Below are 25,573 nucleotides of genomic sequence, written 5' to 3' on the forward strand. Positions count from 1 at the left end.
GCTACCCTGGCCTTTGATAATTGCCTAAGCCACCCCGAGCCTGGACACGTCGCTGTGTTTTTCCCAATTGCTCTCACCACGTCAGCCTCTGTAACTCAGTAGTTTTCACAGTCTCCATCCCACCCGGCACTAATATCCTCCCTTCCCCTAAGACTGTACTGAGACAGTCCAGTGTGTCTTAGGACAACTGAGAGTCTCCTGCTTTATCACCACCTCCCAAACAAAACAAAATACCTCCTTCACCCGTAAGAATTTTGTCAGCAACTCCACTATCAACATTTTAACCTTTAAAAAAGAGATTGCAAACTGGCAGGATCTGGCCTGCATAATTGTCTCATTTGGCCTACACAGTTTTTATATTTATTAAAAAATATTGGTTTTTGGCTGGACTCTGTGACTCATGCCTATAATCTCAGCACTTCGGGAGGCTGAAGTGGGAGGATCATTTGAGGCCAGGAATTCAAGACAAGCCTGGGATATGTAGTGAGACCCTTATCTCTACAAAAAATTTAAAAACTAGCTGTGTGTGGTGGCACAAGTTTGTAGTCCCAGCTACTCATGAGGCTGAGGCAGGAGGATCACTTGAGCCTAGGGGTTCAAGGTTACAGGGAGCTATGATCGCTCCACAGCACTCCAGCCTGGGTGACAGAGCAAGACCCTATCTCTAAAATAATAATAATAATAATAATAATAATAATAATAATAATAATAATATAAAGGCTTTCAGCATTTACAAATCAATAATGGATTTCTCAATTTTCTTAAAGATCTAAAGCTCTGGCACTGCTGGGCCAGCATACTCCCTGGCCACAACTGGCTGGAGCAGAGGAGAAGTGGTCCTTAGGAGGGTCATGAACTCTCTGGTTCCAAAGCCCTCCAGCTCCCCTATTGTCTGCCCTCCCAGAGGCATCTGGGTTTGCTACCCTGGCTTTCAGTACTTGCTGTCCTTTCAACCAGGGGTTCCCAACCCTAACCAATATTGGTCCATGGTCTGTTAGGAACTGGGCCGCACAGCAGAAGATGAGTGGCAGGCGAGCAAGCATTACCACCTGAGCTCCACCTCCTGTCAGATCAGCAGCAGTACTGGATTCTAATAGGATCATGAACCCTATTGTAAACAGTGTGCCAGGGATCTAGGTTGCGTGCTCCTTATGGAAATCTAACACCTAATGACCTGTGGTGAAACACTTCTCTCAGCCTTAGTCCCAGCCCTACTCTCAGCCCTACTCCCAGCCCTACTTCCCAGCCATGGAAAAATTGGCTTCCAGAAAACCAGTCCCTCATACCAAAAATGTTGGGGATTGCTACTTTAAACAGTATAATATTATTTCTCTTTCTCCCTCAGCCCGCCAAAATAGACACGCGTCACCAGTGTCTGCCGTTTTGCTTTATTGTAAATGTAGATCTCTGTGTAGGTGTGGATGCTGTGGTGGACCATGGAGCTGCAGGAAGCCTGGAAGACAACAGAAAGAGGACAAGGTAACTGACGGGTTGAGGGTAGGACAATCATACCCCTGTTCTGAGGCATCTGTGGTGTTGCTGTTTTAATTTTTTTTTTTTTTTTGAGTCAGACTCTTGCTCTGTTGCCAGGCTGGAGTGCAGTGGTGTGATCTTGGCTCATTGCAACCTCTGCTTCCTGGGTTCAAGTGATTCCCTTGCCTCAGCCTCCCAAGTAGCTGGGACACAGGTGCACACCATCAGGCCCAGCTAATTTTTTATATTTTAGTAGAGACAGGGTTTCACCATGTTGGCCAGTATGGTCTCGATCTCCTGACCTCGTGATCCACCTGCCTCGGCCTCCCAAAGTGTTGGGGATAACAGGCATGAGCCACCACACCCTGCCCCTGTTTTAATCTTCTTTACAGCATATGCTACAAGCTAAAAACCACAGCTCATTGTGTAAATCATTAGTCAAGATGATAACACATCAGACATGCACAAACAATAGTCTTGAAAAACGATGGAAAGTGCTTCTTAACTGTAGTTTTATCTTCCCACAGCCAGCATTCCTCTAGATATAAGATAATACTTTTCAAGGACTAGTTCTGTTGACTCATCTTGTTTGAACAATAATTACTGATAAACCCTAGAAGATTAGAATTTAGAGATCATCTCAATAAGTGGTTCTCAACCCTGGCTACCTATTAATACCAATCTTGGAAACTTAAAATTCAAAAAAAAAAAACAACAACTGGATGCCTCAGCTGCACCTCAAGAGAGTTAAATCAGGGTCCAACTGGGTCCCAGTCACGAGCATTAAAAAAAGAAAATGTTTCCTGGATGATTCCAATACCCAGCCAAGAATGAGACTCACTGATCTAGATCTTGCCTGAAAAGATCTGATTTTATTGAGAGTCAGTGATTTACCCAAGACTACAATGCTCAAGAACTAAGACAAGAATTCCAATTTCCTGAGTCCCCATCCAAGGCTCTCTACTTTACAAAACTGCCAAAAAATGTGCCTGACCCTCTCTAATACTCCACAAACCCCACAAGATAGCAAAGAACCTTCCCCACTCCTTTTTTTAATAGCACCAACTAAGCACTGGCCCAATGCCAGAGGAAGAGAGAGGTAGAAATAGCGTTAGATGAGGAAGCTTCTCCAGAGTGTTGTCAGAAGGAAGGACAGATTCCATATGAGTGACTGAGTAAGTAATATGATTCTCTGTTTTTTTTTTTCGTATGATGACTTTTACAGTACTTTGAGACCTGAAACAATCTAAAAGCTACTTGGCAATCATCATTCATTTTTAGTAGATAAATTAGCAACTTGACAATGAAGCACTTATGAACACCCTTTCCTGTCTAGAATGGCAGAGTATAACAAGATTACTTTAATAAGAAGTTTATTTACTTCTGTTTATGAAAAAACTTTATTTTAATCTGAGGCAAGAGAAAATTGCAAAAATAGTACAGAATTCCTGTATACCTCTCACACAGCTTCTCTTGATGTTAAGATGTTACATAATCATAGCATAATTATAAAACCAAGATAATTGCTTTGGCTCAATACTATTCATTAACCTATAGACTTCATTTAGATTTCATTAGTTTTATTTATTTGTTTGTTTATTTATAGAAAAGTTCTCACTGTATTGCCCAGGCTGGTCTCAAACTCCTGGCCTCAAGCTATCCTCCTACCTCAGCCTTTAGAGTAGCTGTGACTACAGGGACAGTTACCACACTTAACTTAGATTCAACCAGTTTACACTCATGTTTTTTTCTGTCCCAGGATCCAATCCAGGATACCACATTGCTTTTAACTGTTTGTTCTCCTTGATCTTCTCTAATCAGTAACAGTTCCTCAGCCTTTCTCTGTCTTTCATGACCTTGACACTTTGGAGACATACTGTTTAATTTTGTAGAATGCTCCTCAATCCGGGTTTGTCTGATATTTTCTCATGATTAGAATGAAGTCATGCATCTCTGGTAAGAATATCATAGGAATGACATTGTATGCTTCTCAGGGCATCCTATCATGGAACTCACAATATCAATCTGCCTTATTACTGGTGACATTAACCTTGGCCACACCATTAAAGTAAAATCTCTTTATTGCTAATTGTCCAACTGAACAATTTGGTAAGAAAACTTAACCCAAGAGAAACTCATATGCAGATTCTTATATTTTGGTGAGAAAATAACTGTGTGGTATGATTTCACGGGGGCTGATGCTCTAATTCTCTCATCTCCTCCCTCAACAAAATTCTCTATATTGCAAGGACTGCTGCCTAAAATACTGCTATCAGACCTTCAGTCACTTAAGCAAGGCTTCAGTTCCTCTGAAAATATAGATGTTTGAGGGAAGGGATTCTCATGAACTGTGTTCAGCTGCCTCTTGGAGCACCCTTACTCCCAGGGCGGGAGGAGTAAAAGGAAGGAGAAGTAAAGCATTTTTTGCTGCCATTTGGATATGGAGGCAATAAGGTTCCTAGAAAGATCCTGAAAAGATATGCTACACTAGTGCCAAAGTGATCTCTTTGAAGTATGTGTCTGATCTCTCATTATTTTGCTCAAACCTTTTTATTGGCTTCAGACTGGAGCCTCACCTCACCTTTGCCACCTCTGCCACCCCCAAGCCAGTAATCCAGAACTTCTTTCAGTTCCTAACTCTGACTTATCTTCACATGCCATTCCTAATCCTTAAAATATTCTCCCCAGTCTGCTTCTCTGGATTGACTTTTACTAATGAAACAGGTCTTAACTTGTGGACCACTAGACCTAGAAGGCCATCCAGGAACTTACAAATTTAGGCATGTTGCCCTTCATAGCCTTCTGTGATTCCTCTTCTCCAAAGTTAAAGGTGTCCACCTATAGAGCAAGGGTTGGCAGAGAACAACCCATAGACCAAATCTAGCCCACCTCTTAAGTTTTTAAATAAAGTATTATTGGATCACAGCTATGCCCAATTCTTTATGTATTATCCATGGCTGCTTTCGTTATAAAGGTAGAGTTGAGAAGTTGTGATAAAGACTGTTTGACCTGCAAAGCCTAAAATATTTACTGTCTTGCCCTTTACAGAAAATGTTTGCCAACTCTGTTTTAAACTGTAAGTACCATATAAGCAAGAATAGCATTAATCTTGTCTGCTATTGATTTCATAGCTGTCATAACCTCAGGACTTAGCCCAAAGTAGATATTCAATAAATATTTGTTGAATAAAGACAAATCTCACAATTTTATCCAGTACAGTGTTGTCTATATGTTATAGCCAATAAAATGGCTAATGCAACAAAATTAAATTTTTAAAAAATCCATAGTATTTTGTGTTTACTAATGGAAGGATGTTCATGTGTTATTCTTAGGCTTTATACAGTTTTCTCATTTTGAAATTAAAAAAAGAATGATTTCCAGTTCAATCAAACCCAGAAACCTCATTAGCTAGATGCTATTGAATTCATGTGACCTGTCCCCAGGTCAGACCAACACTGACCAGTTTTAGAGAATTATTGGTTTTTATATAGACTCAGTAGCACATCCTGGTTCAGGTCAAATTTAAAAAATAGTTTGGGGGTGCAGTGGCTCATACTTGCAGTCCCAGCTACTAGGGAGGCTGAAGTGGGAGGACCACTTGAGTCCAGGAGTTCAAGATCAACCTCGATGACCTAGGGAGACCCTTGTCTCTTAAAATAAATAATAATTTGGGACTCCCAGAGACTTTCTCAGTGAAAAATGCCAAACCATACCTGATTAACTACCATTCCATAATGACAAGAAGGAATTAAGATTTCCCATGCAAGTGAGGGATTCAAATTAAGTTAACAAAATTAAGACAGACAGCAAGAGGCATGTTTGTGCTGCTTGCTCTGAGGACTTGGAACTCTCCTTTGTATTCGGTCTAGGAGGCCAGGCTTACACCTGCCTCTAGCAGGGCTTGTGGATTTTATTACCTCTCCAAATATGAAAAAATATAGACTTAGTTCGCAGGCTCTCGACTTCCTCTGGGAGAGGGTTCAACATCAAAGCAACTATTTCTACAAACATTTAAAGCATCTTTTCTCTTCCTGCCTTCCTTCCCCGACTGCTTTGCTTTTGGAAACACTAAACACACCCAGTTTTCCAGGCTCCGATGGCTCAACAATACTACTTTTCCTTAGCAAGGAGCACATTATTGCCATGATTTATGGCTGGTGAGTAATTAGGAGCCTGCTGCTACGGTCTGGGGTTGAGATCAAAAGAACCATGTGTCAAAGTGAAGGGAGTGGTGGCTGGAGCCCAGGCAGAAGGGTGGTGGTGTTTGTTTGTAATCCTAACCAGAGAGAAGCCATCGCTTAATTGGGAAAAGACTCAGCATCTGAAGAAAGCTATGAAAGCGGAGCCTGTTCTAGAGAAAGAATCCATGTGTTTTGCAAATCAACAATATTTAGTGATAGGTGAATCTCCAGGGGGCCTGGAGGCTGGACGGTTTGAATTAGTACTCAAAGGTTTGGAGGAAAAAATGTGAAATGTATGAATACTGAGTATAAAAAAAATTGCCCAAATGGGTTCACTTATGAGATTTCTGGTATTTCCTTCTCTGGTCAAGAGGAAATGCCAAGGAAAGGACTGCAATATTTCAGTACTTCTGTATCTGTCATCCAATTTCCCAATGAATATCGATTCTCTTCCTTCTCTTTGTCCCTCCTCATTCCTGCCCACAGAGAACAAGGACTTTGGCGGCAGAGATATGGAGCACGTGGGCGGATCCAAGCACGCTGGACGGAGGTGCATAGAACTGGTTGGGGATGGGGTAGGCAGGAGGTGAACCAGCTCAGCTCCGAGAGCTCTGGGGTTTCATCTGCTCTATATTTATGACTTTCTATAAATCACACATGGAGCAATGGGAAATGCCCTGGACAGAGTATAAGGAAACCAGTTTTCCAGACCTGGCTTGGTTTCTAACAAGCTGTGTGGCCTTAGGCAAGTCAAAATTTCTGGGTCTCAGTTTCCTTATCTGTCAAATGAGATTGACTGACTTTGATGTACTCTAAGCTCCCATTCATCTCTCAAATGCTATGGTCAGATTCCCTTTCTTCAGCCTCTGAAACTGCAATGTGCACCCCCTTTCTGAGTAGAAGTCCTGTTCCACGTTCCTTTTGAGACAGGAACGCTGAACCTGGGTGCAAGTGGAAGACATTTTAAATGGAATATTCAATTCTGCAAGAGGAGCGCTTGAATTCGAACACACACAGTGTGCAGATTGCATGGACTGAACCGAAAGGACCTTTTTGGTGTTCACAAAGTAAACATAAAGCAACTGCAACCTCATTCACCTTGTGAAACCACAGATATCTAGATGATGCGATTAGGAATAGGGCTGCACAAAGTTAAAGTCGTTTCACTGTGTCTGGAGAAACCCACAGTGCAGTGGAGGCTTCAATCCGCGGGGGGATTTTCCAACTCTTACCCATGTTGCCAGATAGAGTTGCAGATGACACTGGAAAAGCTGGGACCCTTTAGAAGTTTGTGTGTGTGTGTGTGTGTGTGTGTGTGTGTGTGTGTGTGTGTGTGTGTGTATGACTGAGAGAGAGAGAAAAAAGAGAGAGAGAGAAAGCAAGCGAGCACAAACATCATGTGGGTTCCGGCTGCTGGGGCCTTGGCTCTGCCCACATGACCAGTATACCATGCTGCCATCTAGTGTAGGCTCAGAAACTTCTTGGCATGCTTAAGAGATGTGGATCAGCATAAAGCAATGAAGGCATGAGTACCTAAAAACCCCCAGGAAGGGTCACCATTAGTGTTAAGTGAGGAGACCACAGTGGCCTCCTTTCTCCCTCTGATCACCCGACTTCTAGTTAAGCACATACTTGCCTCTCTACGTAGCCTTCTTAGCATTTATGAAAAAAAAAAATCCCAAATTCCACATGAAGGCTCTACCTGTTGATATTCATGCATTCTCCCATTAAAAAGTAAGAAGTTAACATCAAAGGTCATAAAAAAAGTAAACGATTTGGCAGAAAACCAGAGGAAGAATGATCACTCACTGTGTTCCTCAACGGGAAAAGTGTCAACCTGGAGAAGTTTACTTTGCAAATTATACAAGGGGATTTTATTTTCAAGTCAGCAAAAGGTGGGTGTCTCGGGACTGACATGACACCGTGAAAATGTACCCCGCAATGTCTCTCCAGAGCACATGCCCTACAGTGGGAAAGTATTCTTGATAAGACAGATAATGGGTGGAATTATGCTAATCAAGAAAACCTTACAGGGTGAATAATTTAGTAACCTTTTTCTGAGAATAAGAGCCTGTTTTAAAGTTCTAAATGACACCATAAATGTAGTCAGGCATAGATTTCCATACTGATATGGGATAATAAACACAGCCGGAGTCTAAAGCACCTTGAGGGACACCCCGCTGTGCTTATTATCCTGTACTTCCCTACTAATCACTGGAGCCTAAATTTTAATCCTCATGGCTTTGTTTACCTAGCACTTTGTCAAGTCCAATACATTTTGGTTCTTTTACCTTTCCTGGAAAGACAACTGTAAGCATGGAACTGTTGTCATTTCTCTCCTCCGTATGGACTTGAGATCTTTGGTTATAGTCTAAGTACACATTTTAAAATTTGAATTGTTGCTCCAGAACTTAAAAAAATACATTAGCATCACATGGATGACAAGGCTGAAATAAGTCTTACGTTACCATCTAGAAACTTCACTAAAACACTAAAAATATTTATGTTTCTAGACATTCAGCACTTCTGTATCTGTCATCCAATTTCCCAATGAATATTGATTCTCTTCTTTCTCTTTTGCCCCCTAATTCCTGCCCACTGACAAGGAGGACGCTGGCGGCAGAGATATGGAGCACATGGGCAGGTCGAAGCACGGCTGGATGGAATCAAACCACTTTAGCTGACTTCACAGGGAGTAACTGTTGTAGTGACAAAGTTTGAAGGAATAAATTTATTTGATTTATAAAAATAATTTTTAAATTTAATTTATTATAAATAAACACTGCACTATTGTTTTACATATTTGGGTTTTGCCGAAGATTCATTTCCTCAAAAGCTTCCAGTGATAAGAAAAGTTGAAATATCACTCTCCCATCTCTATTCTTTTATATCTGTAGTGATTTGTGTCAAAGACACGATGATAGACCCTCTTAGCAGAACTCAGGCTGCAAATCTTACTGGTGATCTCCCTTACTTAAAATATCTGAGAAAACAGGAGGGTTAAGAGAGAAGTCACTGTACAACTTTCTATGGACAGAGATCAAATGTTCAATCAGATGTATGAGGAATGGGCTAAATGCAAACCTCAACTCAACCCTTCTGGAAGAAGAGTAAAGGTTCTGGTGACACTCAACTATGTGAGTAGTGAGAGGGGAAAGAGGAAAGGAAAAAGACCATAGAATGGAACCCCATGTTTGTTCCATGCCCCTGTCACAATGCTCTTATTATTTCCCATGTGGGAGAGATGTATGCACTGATCCATGAAGTTTAAATAGGTTATGGATCCCTAAACCCACACACAGGATGTCTTTGATGCTTCATGTGGAGAAGAATGTCTTCTTCCTGTAGCATTGCAGTACCTCTCCACGTGGCAGCTTTCAGGTGGCAGGTTATGTTAAGTAAATAGGGACAAGGGTGAAAAAAACATATCCAAGACTATGAATGAAGACTTGGGAATACAGAAGACTGAAAGAATTTGCTGAAGTACACAGACTTGGAAGTTACATGTGTGGGTTTGAACTCCAGATTTACCCTTTCTGAGTTGTGTAAGTTGTTAAACTATGCTTTGCATCCATTTGCTCATCTTTAAATGAGTAGGTGTTTTTATGACAATAAAAATCACTACTACTATTATAGTGATAATAATACCTACTTATGGGACTGGTGCAATGATTACACAAATTAATAGGTGTAAAGTATATAGAACAATGTCTTGCACATGGTAATTGGTCAAGACATGTTATGAATTATTATGTCATTGTTAAAATTAATGGAAAAATTGGATCTGGGTACTCTTAGCAAAACCAAAAAGAGACAATGAGCTCAATTTTTGAACATATTTATATCCAGGGATCAGTAGATCACCTAAGTTATATACCAGTTTTACTCTGGACCAAGCAGGAGATTGAAAGGCCCAGGACCGGCTACATAATTTGCAGGGCCCCATGCACAATAAAAATGGGAATGCCTTGTTCAAAAATCATTAAGAATTTCAAGACTGACAGCAGAACATTAAACCAAGCATGGAGCCCTTCTAAACATATGGCCCTGTGTGACTGCACAGGCTGCACACCCATGAGGCTTGCCCTACAAAGGCCACATAAATCATGACCTCTGGATGCACAGAGCTTACCCTCTAGCCCTCAATTGCCATGTGACCTTTTTCTTTTCACTTGATTCCTGTTGTTTTATCCATTTGTGGTTGTGTGTTTGGTGTTTGAATTCATGGCTCAAAACACATGCTTACTGGAAATCATGTAAGAGCATTCAGACTCTGTCTCTATTTCCCCACGTTTCCTTCCCTCTTCAATTCATTGCAATCTGGCTCTTGCCCCCTACCTGCCAAATCCCCATCCTACTCCACCACAACTATCATCTGCTCTGAATTTTTGTGGGTGGAAATCAATGGCTTCTTAATTTTCTTCTTACAGTATGTGTCCCATTTAAACTATATTATCATTTACAGCTTGACAATGATGACATTATCCTAAAACTCTCCTCTCTAACTTCAGTATATGTTACTTCAAAGTTCCCATGTTTCTCTTCTCTTTTTCTGTTTCTTCCCCCCATTTCCTCAATATCTCATAATCCTCAGGGATTTATTTGTAATTTTTAGTCCTTATTCTCATTCTTTCACTACCCATGATCCTTGAGGATCTTACTCTAATGACTTCAACTATCACTAAACAATGTCAATTCTCAAAGAACTATATTCACCTCTTCTCTGCTGATTATAGACTCATATTTCAAATTCACTCTAGACAGCTCTAACTGGACATTCTTAAGTGACTACTCACTCAAAACACCTCAAACCAATTAATGTTTTTTTTTTATTCTTCCTTTCTTCGATTGCCCATTTTTATTACACTCTGACTTAGTAACCAATCCCAGCTAGAAGCTATGGTGATCCTCAGCTTCACCATCTGCCTTACCACCCAGCACCCAGGGCCTAAACTGTAGTTGATCCTGTTATCTAAATATCTCTTGAATCTTTTCCCTCCTTTTGTTACTTGCTTGGTGCCCACCACCAAACTAGTCTATCAATCTGCATCTGTACTAGTCTATCTTCTCATTGGACCCATTCTCTAGATTTTCTACTTTCTAGTTATATTCTATGCTTATCCTAAAAATGTTTTCTAAAATGTAAAGTTGTTCAAGGCACATCCCTGCTTAAGGACTGCTATTGTCTGGTGAACAAAATTAAAACGTCTTTGGAGAAGCACAGAGAGTTTTATTTTTCTGATTCATTCCAGTTTATTTGAGGTTGGTCCTAGCTTTCAGTCTTCCTAATCACATACCTCAGCTCAAGCCATCTGCTGACCTTTCCTTGATTGTGTTGTACTCTTCTAGGTCTCCATGCCCTTGCACATGCTGTTCCTTATGTCCAGAAATGCTTTTCACTGCATTCTCTAAAGAGTAAATTCCTAATTATCTTTCAAGGTGCAGCTTCTCTGAGACATCTTCCAGAAAATCTTTTCTACTTTCTATACCCCCATAGCACTTTGCATGCACTTCCATTGATTGCAATTAGATGTTTGCTTTCTCTGTAATTAGTGATGAACTCTTGGAAATCAGCATTATGCTATATTCTTCTTCATATCCTCAGCACCTGGCACAGTTCCTGGCTCAGAGTAGAAGCAGAAACAATGTGTCATGAATGACTATCCTCTGCATAAAGTCAGAGGTTCACTAAAACCGACTCATAAACATTGAGAGATTTTTTTTTGTGGAGTTATAAATGGTAGAACTTGGACAAAGGAGAAAGAAAAATCTAACAACTTTCAATAAACAAATTTCCTATGCTGTCTCTGGGTGCTCACATAAAGATGAGTTACCTCACTCTCCACCTTGTCCCTGTAGAGGAGAGATTGGCATTGGGATTGAATATCTTCTCGAATTTCTTATATCTCAAACTTATACAGTAACTCCTTTGTTGGATAAGATACAGCAAAAATATCTCACAAATAATAGAACCTGTGATATTTCTACAGCATCAGCAGACCCTATGCTTTCCTTTTTAAAATCTCTACTTACCCCTTTTTCCCCACTCAGATGTTTGTAATGAATTTTATTATGTCTACTGTGGAGTGACTGTTACACTTCTTCTTTTAAGAACTTTTGTGGTCAGGTGTGGGGGCTCATGCCTGTAGTCTCAGCACTTTGGGAGGCCAAGGTCAGATCACTTGAACTCAGGAGTTCAAGACCAGACTGGCCAACATGATAAAACCCCATCTCTACTTAAAATACAAAAATTAGCTGGGCATGACAGCACACACTTGTAGTCCTAGCTACTTGGGGGGCTGAGGCAAGAGAATTGCTTGAGCCCAGGAGGTGGAGAGGTTACAGTGAGCCGAGATTGTGCCACTGTATTTCAGCTTAGGTGACAGAGCTAGACTCTGTCTCAAAAAAGAAAAAAAAAAAAGAAAAGAAAAAAAGAAAAAAGAACTTTTGTGAGAGAATGCCCAAAACATCAGGCATCAAAATAACACTTCTTTGATTATTAATCTTGGGAGTCAATCTGGTCACATCATCTGTTTAGCTCCTTGGGTCACAGTGGCCAAAGTTATAGAATCAATCTTCATATACATCAGTGCTGTTCCCAAAGATAATTTCTTCTGCCATCAACAACAGCATGCCTTTCTGTCACTAGGTGAAAAAAAGTAGGTGCCTTTGAAGAACATCTCCATGATTGAAATACAACTCCAGCGGTAGAGTCAGTGGTATTTGTATGTGTCTATGTATTTTCATGAGTATTTGTAAAACTCCAAGTGTGTCTACAGCTCCAAAGCTAATTTCATAAGGACCAAATTCAACCATGCTGGAGAAAAAGCAAGTTGTTTCTTTTCACGTATTCCTTTCTTATCTGTGGTTTTGCTTTCCATGGTTTCAATTACCCACAGTCAAACACAATCTGAATATATCAAATAGAAAATTCCAGAAATAAACAGTTCATAGGTTTTAAATTGTACATGATGAAATCCTGAGCTATCTCACTCCATGCTGCCTGGGATGTGAATCATCTCTTTGTCTAGCAGATCCATTCTGCATATGCTCTCTGTTAACCACTTAGTAGCTGTCTCAACTATCAGATAGAAAAAACATAGTATATATAAGATTTGGTACTATCTTTAGTTTCAGGCATTTACTGGGGGGTCTTGGAACCTATCCTCTGCAGATAAGGGGGGACTACTATGTATATCTTTGGCATCAAGACAGTCAGACTAACAAATGATGCAATGGTAGAGTATGTTTCCAACTACATTTGTATTCTTATGCAATGTTTTAAGCCAATTTTGGTTGCCTTCTTTTATCAAATTGAAAGCTGCTGTAAGTCATGCTTTATGACCAAATGACATCTGATAAAATAGAGGTTACCAAATTTCCTAGTAAAGACCACAAGTTTTAAAATTTCCTTATTTGTCAACTGAGAACAAGACTCTTTCATAGACTTGTGTACAATGATTATTCTGTAAACTGTAAAAGAAGTCTACCAAATTTTTGAGGCAACACATTCAAACATGTGTTAAGACTGTGTTTGCTTAGAACTGGAATTATTTTTGGATAGGCCAAGTTTGGGGACCAGTAAGAGAACTCATGGAGAATTGCTCACAACAGAAAGCAAAAGTAATAGAACATTGTGAATACTGTGGATCCTAGGCTGGTCTGTATTGTAATGTAACAAACAAAGGACCTAGTCTCTGACCCTGAACAATTTTCAATCTATCATCACAAATACTCTAAGAACTCAAAACAAGGCAGCACAGAATAAGGGTGCGTTAACTAGCAGTCATTGTCATTAAAATCCTTCATGAGGGCCAACTTTCCAAGATGGTTTCAGAGGTTTAAAAGGGAGGGACATTGCTTGATATTGAATTGACAAATGAGTCTCAGTTGAAAAAAGAATTGTATGAACAAATAAAGCTTGACTCTATAATGAACATGAAGACAAGGATAACCAGGATAAAAATGCTAGAAAGAGTTGAGAACATTGGTGAGGTCAAAGATTTTGGTTAGATGAGGTCCCAAAAGTCTAAGGAAAAATAAGAGGAGCAGCATATATTGCAATGGAAAGACAGTGAACATAGATTTAAAAGTGTAGAACAGGGCCAGCCAACTTTTTCTGCAAAGAACCAGATGGTAAATATTTTTGGCTTTGCGGCCATACAGTCTCTGTCGCAACTACTTAACTCTGCTGTTGTTATGGGAATGCAGCCACAGACAATCCATAAAGAATGAGCATGGCTGTGTTCCAATAAAACTTTATTGAGTAAAACAGGAAGTAGATGGGTTTGGTCAATGGGCCAAGATGTAGAAGAATAGGAGGCAAATAATCAAGCCAAATTAATTCACCACTGCTCTGGCACCATTGGCCATGCCATTTTGGGCTAGAGAATGCTTAATTCTGTATTTTTGACTACCATAGAAATTAATTTGAATAAAATTGGGAATGACTTCTTAAACATGATAGTAATAGAAATTTAGTGGTATGTATTGAACATAAAGAAGTTGCTTAAAGTAACCCAGAGGTGTTGTTATGAGGACTTCAGGAATCTCTTTATTTGATACATGGGCTCTGAGAGGTAAGGGGGCTTAATCATGGAAGCTATCTATAATTAGGAGCAGAGCTGTATCAGAACTCAGGCCAATGGATTCCTAAATTAGAGCTCTTTTGCCCTATTTGATGCTACTTTATTTATGTTGTTACTTTTCAAAGCCATGAAAGTAGTTTTACACAAGTACAAACCGAAGAACCATCCCCTAAGATCTAGGACACAATCTCAAATGTATTGTGGATGAGAAGTAAGCTATTTAATAGATTCAGTATTACTTAATAACAGGGACAAGGACCAAGCAATCTCCTCTTCCATTTAAATATTATACTATCTTTGTGGAAAGTGCATTGCACCCTGGCCCAGGAGTTTTCCACTTCTGAAGATAGACGTGCATCAATTCACCCACCATCCCTCACTCCCTTTTCGTCAGTGACTATATTTATGAGGCAACTGGTTGGGGCTGGGGACACAGAACATCACAGTGAAAAACAACTCTCCCAGTTGGCTTCAACCTCTTTATTACCAGCCTTGCTTGCTAGCCACAAGCATGAAAAGGTAGAACAACACGTGTGTTTTGAAGATGAAAATCATTCTGTTCACAAGTGGCCAACACTGCAGGGACTGCTTTCACTAAATATCATTTTGACAAACTCTAATTCTGTTGGTTTAGCTGATGAAATTTAAAGCATTTGAGTCAAATAAATTGGATTACCACCCTTGGATTAAGATAAATCATTTCCCAAATTTTTGGTCTGTTTGCTTTGGCTGGGCTTGAATTCTGCAAACTCTGCTTTTGATAACCACACTAAAGCGGCAGGGAGTGAGCAAAGAGGAGGAGATGTGAGAAAGATTGAAATAGAAAATATATAATCAACAAATGACTCTTCAGCTCTTTTTTTTTTCTTCTGAATATTCAGAACTTGGATTATTTCCTTAATTGCATTCATTATCCTTGACCTAGGAACTCTATATCAAAGAAAATAGAATTGGAGATTAACAATGGATTTGTGAGGAAGGGAAGATATTACCAGTAATTCTTCTATCTGTCCTTAGAAATTCAGGAAGTTTTCTATGAGGTGGATAAGATCATAAAGTATACATGATTCTAACTTGGCCAAATGTTGGTGTGCTCTGTTCCCATTCAACTCCCTTGCTTAGTGGAGAAACTCCAGCCTGGCACTGCATGGGCAATTGCAAGGCAGTCAAGATTTGACTTCGGAGCCTCTGTGACTCACATTTAGAATTTGTGGTATTGCAGGGCACCCAAGTATCTGCCAATTAATTAGCAAATATAGCCTGACTTCTTTGGTCACTTTCAAGTTCTGCAGTTGTCATCGCTGAAATTGTAGACTTATACAGGTTTCCTGATAGTTAAGTGAATGACACCAATGGACTTGTTTGAAGAGTGACCTAAAATTGTGCAACAGGCAAATTGCCTATTTTACTGGTGCTTTTCCTTTAGTGGTACCTTTTACCATCTCCCATCTTAAACACCACTTAAATACATCTTCCAAGGACTTATAATCTACCCTGCCATAACTGCCTGGGAAATCCATTAGGATCTTTTCTCTTTTTCTTTCCTATGCCCAACTTTCTCCATTGCCCATAATTCATTCACATTAAGTTATTAATAACAATTGAAAACCTTTTAATCCCTCCTGGGGATAACTGCACTTAGAAAATTCTTCTTCTTTGAAGAAATAAGCCTTTATTCATACATTCTGGAGTTGACTTGTAAAAGAAATAATTTGGGGTGTGGAGGGAATTTCCACTATCCCTCTAATCAGTTTACTTTATATTCTCTACTCAGTATTTATTTGGTTCTTGGAACATGTGGCTAATCTCAAAGTTGCTGAGGTCAGTAAACCATTTGGAGAGCATATTGCCATTTTGGCTTGTATGAGATTCTTGCTTAGATTAGGTAAAATAACATGTTCTTTAACTCCAAGAATATAGGCAAGCCTATCTTTAGAAAGTTTATTAGGGCTGGCTCCAAAAGGAATTCAAAGTCAATAAGGTACTCAATGTTATTATAGATAATAGCCTCATCTGGGAGTTTTCAGCTCCCCTCATGATCTCAACTAGACAACATGGGCACAGAATCCTGGATAGTCAGGAGTGAGGATCTTTTTTTTCTAGGAAGTAGAACTCTTGAAGTTCTTTTTTTGCTTAGGAAAAAGAACCCCCTAAAACCAACAACCATAGGCTAACAAGATGGAGCCTTTATTTAGAAACAACATGCCTTGCCTGTGAATACAGAGCTCACTCAGAAAGAAGCTATGAATGGACCTGCACAATTATTTTCTGGCAAAAATCCAATCACATTTGGAGACCTCAGCAGTTGAACAGGGAGTGACAGCTGAAAACTCAAACATGTTACAAAGATCAGAGACATTGCTGAATACTCCATTTTGAAGTTTGATCCAAAGAACCAATTTATGTCATGTTGGTTTTATTGAAGAGAGGAGCTTTATTCCAAAGGCTCTTTTAAGCCCATATCCCCTCTTTGGCTCTTTCGGCCCTTCAGGCCCACAGGATTTCCAATATCCCTGGAAGGTATTTGCCTTTCACAAATGAGTCCAACAGTGCTTAAGAAAGCATTAGATGCTTCTTTGAGCCTGCTTCCTCCCCCTACCCCAGAACTGTGGTTTCAAGAGCAGGCAGATCCCTCACATTCATTTAATAAGAGAATATATTCCTCATTCTGCCTGAGGGCTCCTTGTCAATGCTAGATTCTTTAGAAATATCTACGGCTTGTCCTGCATAAAAGAGGACAGGGACAAGATAGATAAAAATTGTACTACTATCTAAATGTTAAAAAAAATTAGATACATAGAATAATGAGATAATAAAATGAGGGAAAGTTTTGGGTACGGGTCTTGGCTCTGGAGGCTGACCGCTGGGGTTTGGATAGTACCTGTTTTGGGATCATGGACGGTTCGTGTCCTGAAGCCCTGTTCCTCAACTTAACATTTAGGTATAATAATTCCTAGTCCATAGTGCTATAATAAGTATTAAATAAGTTTTAAATGCCCTGTATATGAAAGCACTCAATACATTTGAGGTAATAATATTAAATGTAAACCGGCATGGTTCAAAGTGTAAATAATAAGATAGGCTATTGGAAGCACTCAAAGAACACAGAACTGGGGTGATGTGGCTAAAGATAGATTAAGCTAAAATATAGAATTTGCATCTTTTCCATAGCCCTGTCCAGAAGGAATGTATAAATTTGTTGCCATCCCTAAGGAACTAACAGCTTTTCTGTTCCCATTTTGCATTCTAGGGGTAATTATTTTACATATGTATACTTTCAGAACCTTTTGAAACCACTCATGAATATTTGGGTGTAAATAGGCCTTCACCCTATTCTGCTGTTCCCACTTCCTCACAGTTGGTGGTCACATTCCCCACTGCCTGTGGACCGCTGGCCAAAGTTCCACTTCTGTGGCTGGCCTCCATCCCACCCAATTCAATCCAATTCTTCAAATCCCATTTTAGGAAAACACTTTACTGTTGGGTGTTTTATTAAATTCAGATGCATTATGTTCACTGGGCTTACTATTCTAATTCTAGGATTCAGTTTAAAAGATCAAACTGGTATACCATGCCACATTCGCACATTTTCAAAATAGCCCAGAAAATTTAGTGGAAACCCCTAATTAACATGACAGCACCACACTTTATAGTCTCGAACAATCAACACCTTTCTTCCCTTGCGGTAACTTTTCCTTTGCAATTTCATGCCTCAAAATTTGTAGCTTACACTTCCTGGAATTTATATTTATTTTGAGGGCATATTGATGACTATTTCTTTCCTTTGCTATGACCCTGGACCTGAAAAGCGTAACTATTTTCTATCTCTACAGAGGACACAAGTTACACTTCCACTCAACAATCCCACTGGACTACATGAAGGCTCCATCCTAACTAATGGACCTCTTGGATGATGATTTTATTTGATAACTTGGTTAAAGAGCCTGAAATGTTTTATTATGAATTGCTTCACTGTTGTTGATATAAATTAATCACTAGTAGTCTCATTCATTTATTTATCTTCTTGAAACTCTGATTTTCCAATATGTACAACTCACCTTTTCTGTTTTAATTTTCACTGGTTATCCCAACCATTAGTTATAAAGAATCATCTAGTTACGGAGAAATCACTAAGCCTTTGAGACTCCTGTCCCATAGCTGCAATCTATATTCCACCAATTCTCTGGCAAGTTTTAAAGCTGTTATTTCTTTGTTTGTTTCAACACATTTGTCCCTAATCATGTGGAAAGGGCTGCTAAAATACAGAATGTACTTACTCCAAGTGAGATTCACAGTTCACAGATACAGTAGTAAACATAATCTGCAAATAAGCCATAGTCATACACATAATATTTCATACACATATTAATATTGTTGTTAATGTTAATATTAAGCAGTTATTTGCAAAACAAATTGGTATAATTTCTTTATAAGATTGTTTTACAGGATTTTATCAGCTGTTGCAAGAAAAGAACTGAGCTGCAAAAGGGATTGAAGCCGTATCTCATTACTCTTCCTTAGGTAGGGTATTGAATTCAGTTAAAAATCAGTCCATTTCTTTAGAAATTATGTTTCAGAGAGACAAACGTAAAATGCCAGATGGTGGAGTTGAAACAGAGACCTCATTTGAGTCAATGAAAAGTCCTCTCTGACTTACTATTCTTGTCCCATTAAATGTTATTTACTTTTATTTTTTAATCCCATTTAACTGAGTTTTACTGTCTTATGAAATATATAAAACTTCATAATGCACTTTAACCCTAATCGTATTTAAAAGGTTATTTTATACAGATCTACTCTAAATTCTCTCAGTGTCTATAATAACAAAATGTTCTTGGTTGACTTATTTCCATGGAACCACCAGTCCTAGCACATAATGAAGACATATAATGGGTCACTTGCCATTTAAATTAATTCCACTTTTTATTTATATAATCTTGTATAAGAAACTGATTCTACTTTAAAAAGGTTCCTAGCTGTGTCTATTCCTTCCAAGACCATAGAAAACTCAAGTGATTGTGTTAAGCTAAATAATACTTCATTATCCTGCCATTATAGAAATGACAAGGCAGAGACAGAAACATGTCAATTATCTGGCTTTCTTAGTAACTGAGCTATTCCTTATAAGTAATTTTGTCAAGAAATGAAGTGTCTCCTATTCTGAGTTAAAAATATTCATATTAATCATTTGGCATAGAAATTGGCTAAAAAAAATTCACTGTGTCCCTCCAGGCCAGTCTGGAGGAGACTACCAATTATTAAAAAAAAAAAAAATCCGGCCAGGCACGGTGGCTCATGGCTGTAATCCCAGCACTTTGGAAGGTTGAGGTGGGTGGATCACCTGAGATTGGGAGTTTGAGATCAGCCTGACTAACATGGAGAAACCCTGTCTCTACTAAAAATACAAAATCAGCTGGGTGGTGCATGCGTGTAATCCCAGCTACTCGAGAGACTAAGGCAGGAGAATTGCTTGAACCTGGGAGGCGGGAGGTTGTGGTGAGCCAAGATCACACCATTGCACTCCAACCTGGGCAACAAGAGCAAAACTGTCTCAAAAGGAAAAAAAATATATTCCATTCTCAGTCTGGTGAGAGCAAACCAAGTGGCTCAGGGGAGGAGGAAAGAGTTGCTCCAGGACTGCCCCTGGCCATGGCTGCACATCCTCTGGTTTCATGTACTAACATTTGGACACTTTTTCTTGTGGCCTTTTGTGTCCTTCACCCCTAAGTCCAGGCAGCCAATTCGGGTGACCAGAGTCTCTTGCCTCTGACCTAGAGCTTTCTTTGGTGTATGGCTTCCTTTTTCCCAGATTCGTGATATTAATCACACTGAGTCAGTACCTTGACATCTTGGCCTAAGGATCTATTGTCACAAATTGTCCTATGGAAATTCTAGCTCTAAAGGCACATAAGTGAATCAATGAAATCCTGAAACACACACATACATTTATTTTTTAGAAAATAAAAATTCCATGCTGACATAATGTAGCTACCATTACTACTGAATTAGCATGCAGCATGTCTTTGCTGTGCTGGAATCCAGGGATGATCACAGGGTTGTGGAGATGTGTTGGGCTGCTTATTTTTTTACTTTGCAGCCCAGAATGGCTGTAGTATCCCTGTTCTCATTTAACCTATCAGCTGTCAACAACCACCAGGAAAGTCAAACCTCTAGCTGCTCAGTGCAGGTCCCTAAAATTTTACTTGTTAAAATAGCATACACAAAATTGACTTTTTGGGTTTATATAATTCTATAAATTTTAAGATGTGTGTAGAGTTGAGTAACCACTGCCACTGTCAGGACTCTGAATAGTTCCATCACTGCAAAAAATAGCCTTTGTGCCATCCCTTTGAAGTCACACCCTCCCCCACCCCTTAAATCCTGACACTATCAGATCTGTTCTCTGTCACTACGGTTTTGTCTTTTACAGGATGTCATTTCAATGGAATCACACAGTACGTAACTTTTGGAGACTGAGTCCTGTCATTTAGCATGATGCCTTTGAGATTCACACAAATAGTGTATATCAAGAAGTCATTTATTTTTACTACTGAGTAGTATTCCATTACAGGGAAATACAACACTTTGTTTATCATTCTCCACTGAAGGACATCTGGGTTATTTCTAGTTTGGGTAATTATAAATAGAGTTGCTACTTGTGTAGGTTTTTATGTGAAGTTTCACATTTCTATAGAAAAACACCCAGGAGTATGCTTGCTGGGTCACATGGTAAATGTATGTATGTGTTAACGTTTTAAAGAACTGTTGTTTTCCAGAGTCTCTATGCCATTTTACATTTTCTTTCTTTCTTTCTTTCTTCCTTTTTTTTTCTTTTTTTGAGACAGATTCATGCTTTGTTGCCCAGGCTGAAGTGCAGTGGCATGATCTCAGCTCACTGCAACTTCTGCCTTCCAGGATCAAGCAATTCTCCCACCTCAACCTCCCAAGTAGCTGGGACTACAGGCATACACCACCATGCCCAGCTAATTTTTGTATTTTTAGTAGAGACAGGGTTTTACCATGTTGGCCAGGCTGGTCTCGAACTCCTGACCTCAAGTGATCCACCCACCTCTGCCTCCCAAAGTGCTGGGATTACAAGCATGAGCCACTGCACCCGGCCCCCATTTTGTATTTTCACCACCAATATATGACAGATCATCTTCAGCATCACTTGGTGTTGGTGGTACACAAAATTTTAGCCATTCTGATAGTGTGATGGCATATTTCATTGTGGTTTGAATTTGCATTTCCCCAAGGACTAATGATGTTGAATATGTTTTTAAGTGCTTATTTGCCAACAATGTATCTTCTTTGGTGAACTGTCTCTTAAAATTATTTGCCCATTTAAAAAATAGGGTGGTTTGTTTATTTATTGTTAAGTGCTCTTTATATGTTCTGGATATAAGTCCTTTGTTGGACATATGATTTGCAAATATTTTCTCTCAGTCTAAAACCTCTCTCCTTGTTCTCTATGCATTATCCTTTGCAGAGCAAATGGTTTTTATTTTGTGGAAATCCAATTTCTCAATTTCCTCTTCCATAGATTGTGATTTTAGTGTTGTATCTAAGAACATTTTGCTGAACCCAATGCCACAAAAATTTTCTTTTATGTTTTCTCCTAAAATGTTTATAATTTTGTGTTTTACATTTAGATCTATTATCTATTTTGAGTTAATTTCTGTATAAGATGTAAAGGTTGTAGTTTGAGGTTCACTTTTTTTGCATATGGATATCCATTTGTTCCAACATCACCATGACCTTTTTAAATGCAATTCTTTCATTTTTGTTGAGATATAGAAAAGCAATTGCTCAACTTATTAGAACAGCTGATAAAAACAGAGGCTTTTTATACCTAGAGTGGTTTTTACCAAATGATCATTCCCCACTCTTTTTTTTTTTTTTTTTTTTTAGGCGGAGTTTCGCTGTTGTTACCCAGACTGGAGTGCAATGGCACGATCTCGGCTCACCGCAACCTCCGCCTCCTGGGTTCAAGCAATTCTCCTGCCTCAGCCTCCTGAGTAGCTGGGATTACAGGCGCGCACCACCATGCCCAGCTAATTTTTGTATTTTTAGTAGAGACAGGGTTTCACCATGTTGACCATGATGGTCTCGATCTCTTGACCTCGTGATCCACCCGCCTCGGCCTCCCAAAGTGCTGGGATTATAGGCGTGAGCCCATTCCCCACTCTTAATTTGAGTTGTGCTCTAGGCAGTTAAGAGTAATATCTGAATAACTGAGGTTCAGCATACATAAAGACAATCAAACTGCTTAAGCTGAAATATTCTTTCTTTCTTTCTTTTTATTTTATTTTATTTTATTTTTTGAGACAGGGTCTTTCTCTGTCATCCAGGCTAGAGTGCAGTGACATGCTCTTGACTCACTGCAACCTCCACCTCCTGGGTCCAAGGGATTTTTGTGCCTCAGTCTCCTGAGCAGTTATGACTACAGACATGCACCACCATATCTGGCTAACTTTTTTTTTTTTTTTTTTGTATTTTTAGTAGAGACAGGGTTTCACCATGTTGGCTGTCCAGGCCGATCTCAAACTCCTGAGCCCAGGCAATCCACTGAGCTCAGACAATCCACCTACCTCAGCCTCCCAAAGTACTAGGGTTACAGGCATGAGCTAAGAAATACTATTTGAATGAGATCTCAAAAGATGTTGGTGTGTGAAAAAAATCCTTCCAAGGAATGAGTCTCAGAAGTAGAAAAGCCTAATAGTTGCTCATAAAAATGATAAGATTTCACACCGGCTACATCTAGATGAGAATGCATAGACCCTGGTATGTCTACATTATGTAGATAACAGGAAGCCACTGGGGTCATCCAGGCATGTTTTTAGTTTTCATGCCTATTGTCAGTAGTTAAATGTGTGTTTTTGGAAGTACTTGATCATCATCTTACTGCCAAACAGTGTTATGGGTTGAATTGTGTCTCCCCACAGTGGATGTATTAAGTCTTAACCCTTAGTACCTATAAATATAATCTTATTTGGAAATAGGGTCCTTGTAAATGTAATTCAGTTAAGATAGGCCATTAGGGTGTGCCCTAGTTCAATATAACTGGTGTCCTTATAAGAGGGAAATTTGGACCCAGAGACAGAGAGAAGGGAATGCCATGTGACAGCAAAGGCAGAGATTGGGCAGTGCATCTTCTAGCCAAGGAACACTGAGGGCCTACAGCCACCACCAGAAGTGAGGAGAGGCAAGGAAGCCTTCCCCACCATAGGCATTAGAGTAAGCATGGCCCTGCCATCATCTTGATTCTGGACTTTCAGTCTCTAGATCTGTGAGAGACTAGATTTCTGTTGTTTTAAGTCACCCAGTATATGGTACTTTGTTTCAACAATCTTAAAAAATGAATACAAACAGTTTACATCTTGTTGGCATTATCAATTTGTATTACTAAAGTTCTAGGTATGATCTGAAAGATAAACTTTGGCCCTGTTTCCTATTGAATGCTCTCAAATTCAAAATTATGAGTCTGGTTTAGAAATGGCAATGAGAACCTATGAACTAGATTTATAGGTCAAACACTCTCTGCCCTGGGCATAGCTCTAGATGTGTATGTAGTAGCGTAACTGCATGTAGTAATTGAAATATTAACATAGGCACTTTCTGGCCCAAAGTCAGAAGTGAAATGTAGGAATATCCCATGTGGTTCTCCTGGCTGCCACGAATCCTCTGGGCTGCACGAAGCATGTCTAGATGCTGTACTTTTGAGTGAGTAGCGAGCTGGGTCTGTGTTATGACAGCAGGCTGGGATGATTTTGGAAGAGTTTATGATAGCTCAGAAAGTAGAAGAGGCTGGGAGAGCGCTGCCAGAGGGCTTGGAGCCCACCCAGGTCTGTTTGTCTTACTGCCGAGGCGCCTCCCTCAGCTCTGCTCGGAAGCAACCAAAGGAGCGCTCGGGAAAGAGTTCACAGAGTGCAGGCAGGGACCCAGTTTCTGACTAGTTAGGGGCATCTGATGGAGAAGAGAGTTCACTTCAAAAGAGCTAAAAATAAATATGTAATGACTAGAGACGATTTTTTTTTTTTTTTTTTTTTTTTTTTTGTGGCTTGATGTGGAAGAGCCTATCCATTCCTTTAAGACAAACAGATAGATGTAAGAGATGTGTTACAGAGCTGGCCAAAATAAACACGAAGCAGGTTGTTGGCGATGCCTCCTCCCAGCTGACAACCACGTGGGGTAGAGGAATTGCCATATCAGCTCTGAGAAAAGCAGCATTCGGCCCCTTGACGAGTTTGTTCTGGGTGCAGGAACGGTTGCTATGGTGCCTTTTTAGGTGAAGGTGGGCTGGGCAAGGGAGGCCAGAGCATTTCAGCACCAGAGACAGCCCTGCGGCTGCGCAGTCAGACAGTGCTCAGTTCGGGAAGGCTCTCCAGACGCCCCTGGACTGTGGAGGAGCTCCGGGGCGCTTCTGATTGTTTCTCACTCCCACCTATTGGTATTTTTCTCCTGGAACAATTCAGAACTGCGGTGGACTCAACCCTACTCACTCTACTCAGGGTCGCAACTTCTATTTCGTCTCTAGCATCTAGAAGTGACTTCTTCTCTGTTACGGATTGAATGAGTCCCCCGAAATTCATAGGTTGAAGTCCCAGTACCTTAGAATGAGGCCCAATATGGAAATAAGATCACTGTAGGTGTAATTAGTTAAGTTAAGGTCATTTGGGAGGGTCGGTCCCAATCCCATTATGAGTGGCATCTTTATAAAAAAGGGAAATCTGGACACAGAGACATGCTCAGAGGGAGAAAGCCATGTGAAGAAGAAGGCAGAGGCTGGAGTGATTACTCTACAAGCCCAGGAAGGCCAGTGACTGGCAGAAAAGCACCAGTAACTAGGGGAAGAGACATCGAACCAATTCCCTGTAAGCCCTCAGGAGGAACCAACCCTGCCAAACCCTTCATCTCAGGCTCTAGCCTCCAGAACTCTGATACAATAAAACATTTTATTGTTGAAGCCACTAGTATTTGGTACTTTGTTATAGCCATCTTAGGAAACGGATGCACTCCCCAGCATTAAGGATGAAATCAGATGGGAGGCGCTAGGGGTGGAGAGTGGGCTGGGGGACCCATCCATTTCTCCACAGTGGGGTTGCCATGGAGAGGCTAGGATGGCCGGCATATGTCCTACTCCCTCCATGGACCTGACCCCACCAGTGGCCCTGGGCTGTTTTTACCAAGCCCCCCTTCCCTGTTGCATTCTGAAGGAGCCCTGCAGGGCAGCAGCAATGGGGAGAGAGACTAAGGGGCCAGGACTCCAGGTCTCAGATATACAGACAAGACATGACAACGAAGCCCGTTTAAATTTAATCAGAGCCTTGA

General features: G+C 40.0%; 2 long non-coding RNA genes across 2 annotated transcripts in view; one reads left to right on the top strand and one right to left on the bottom strand.

Moving 5' to 3' along the window:
• Positions 1 to 25,573, bottom strand: part of LOC135276059 (uncharacterized) — a 109,365-nt gene that overhangs the window by 15,007 nt on the left and 68,785 nt on the right. The window lies entirely within an intron of this gene.
• Positions 1,429 to 8,335, top strand: LOC105725278 (uncharacterized). The gene is made up of 3 exons (XR_001109253.1): positions 1,429 to 1,479; positions 6,141 to 6,204; positions 8,261 to 8,335. It is a non-coding gene; the product is annotated as an uncharacterized LOC105725278 (long non-coding RNA).

The sequence above is a fragment of the Aotus nancymaae genome, unplaced genomic scaffold (genome assembly GCF_030222135.1).
Source record: "Aotus nancymaae isolate 86718 unplaced genomic scaffold, 86718_ANA_hifiasm-v0.15.2.pri h1tg000020l, whole genome shotgun sequence".
Lineage (NCBI taxonomy): Eukaryota > Metazoa > Chordata > Mammalia > Primates > Aotidae > Aotus > Aotus nancymaae.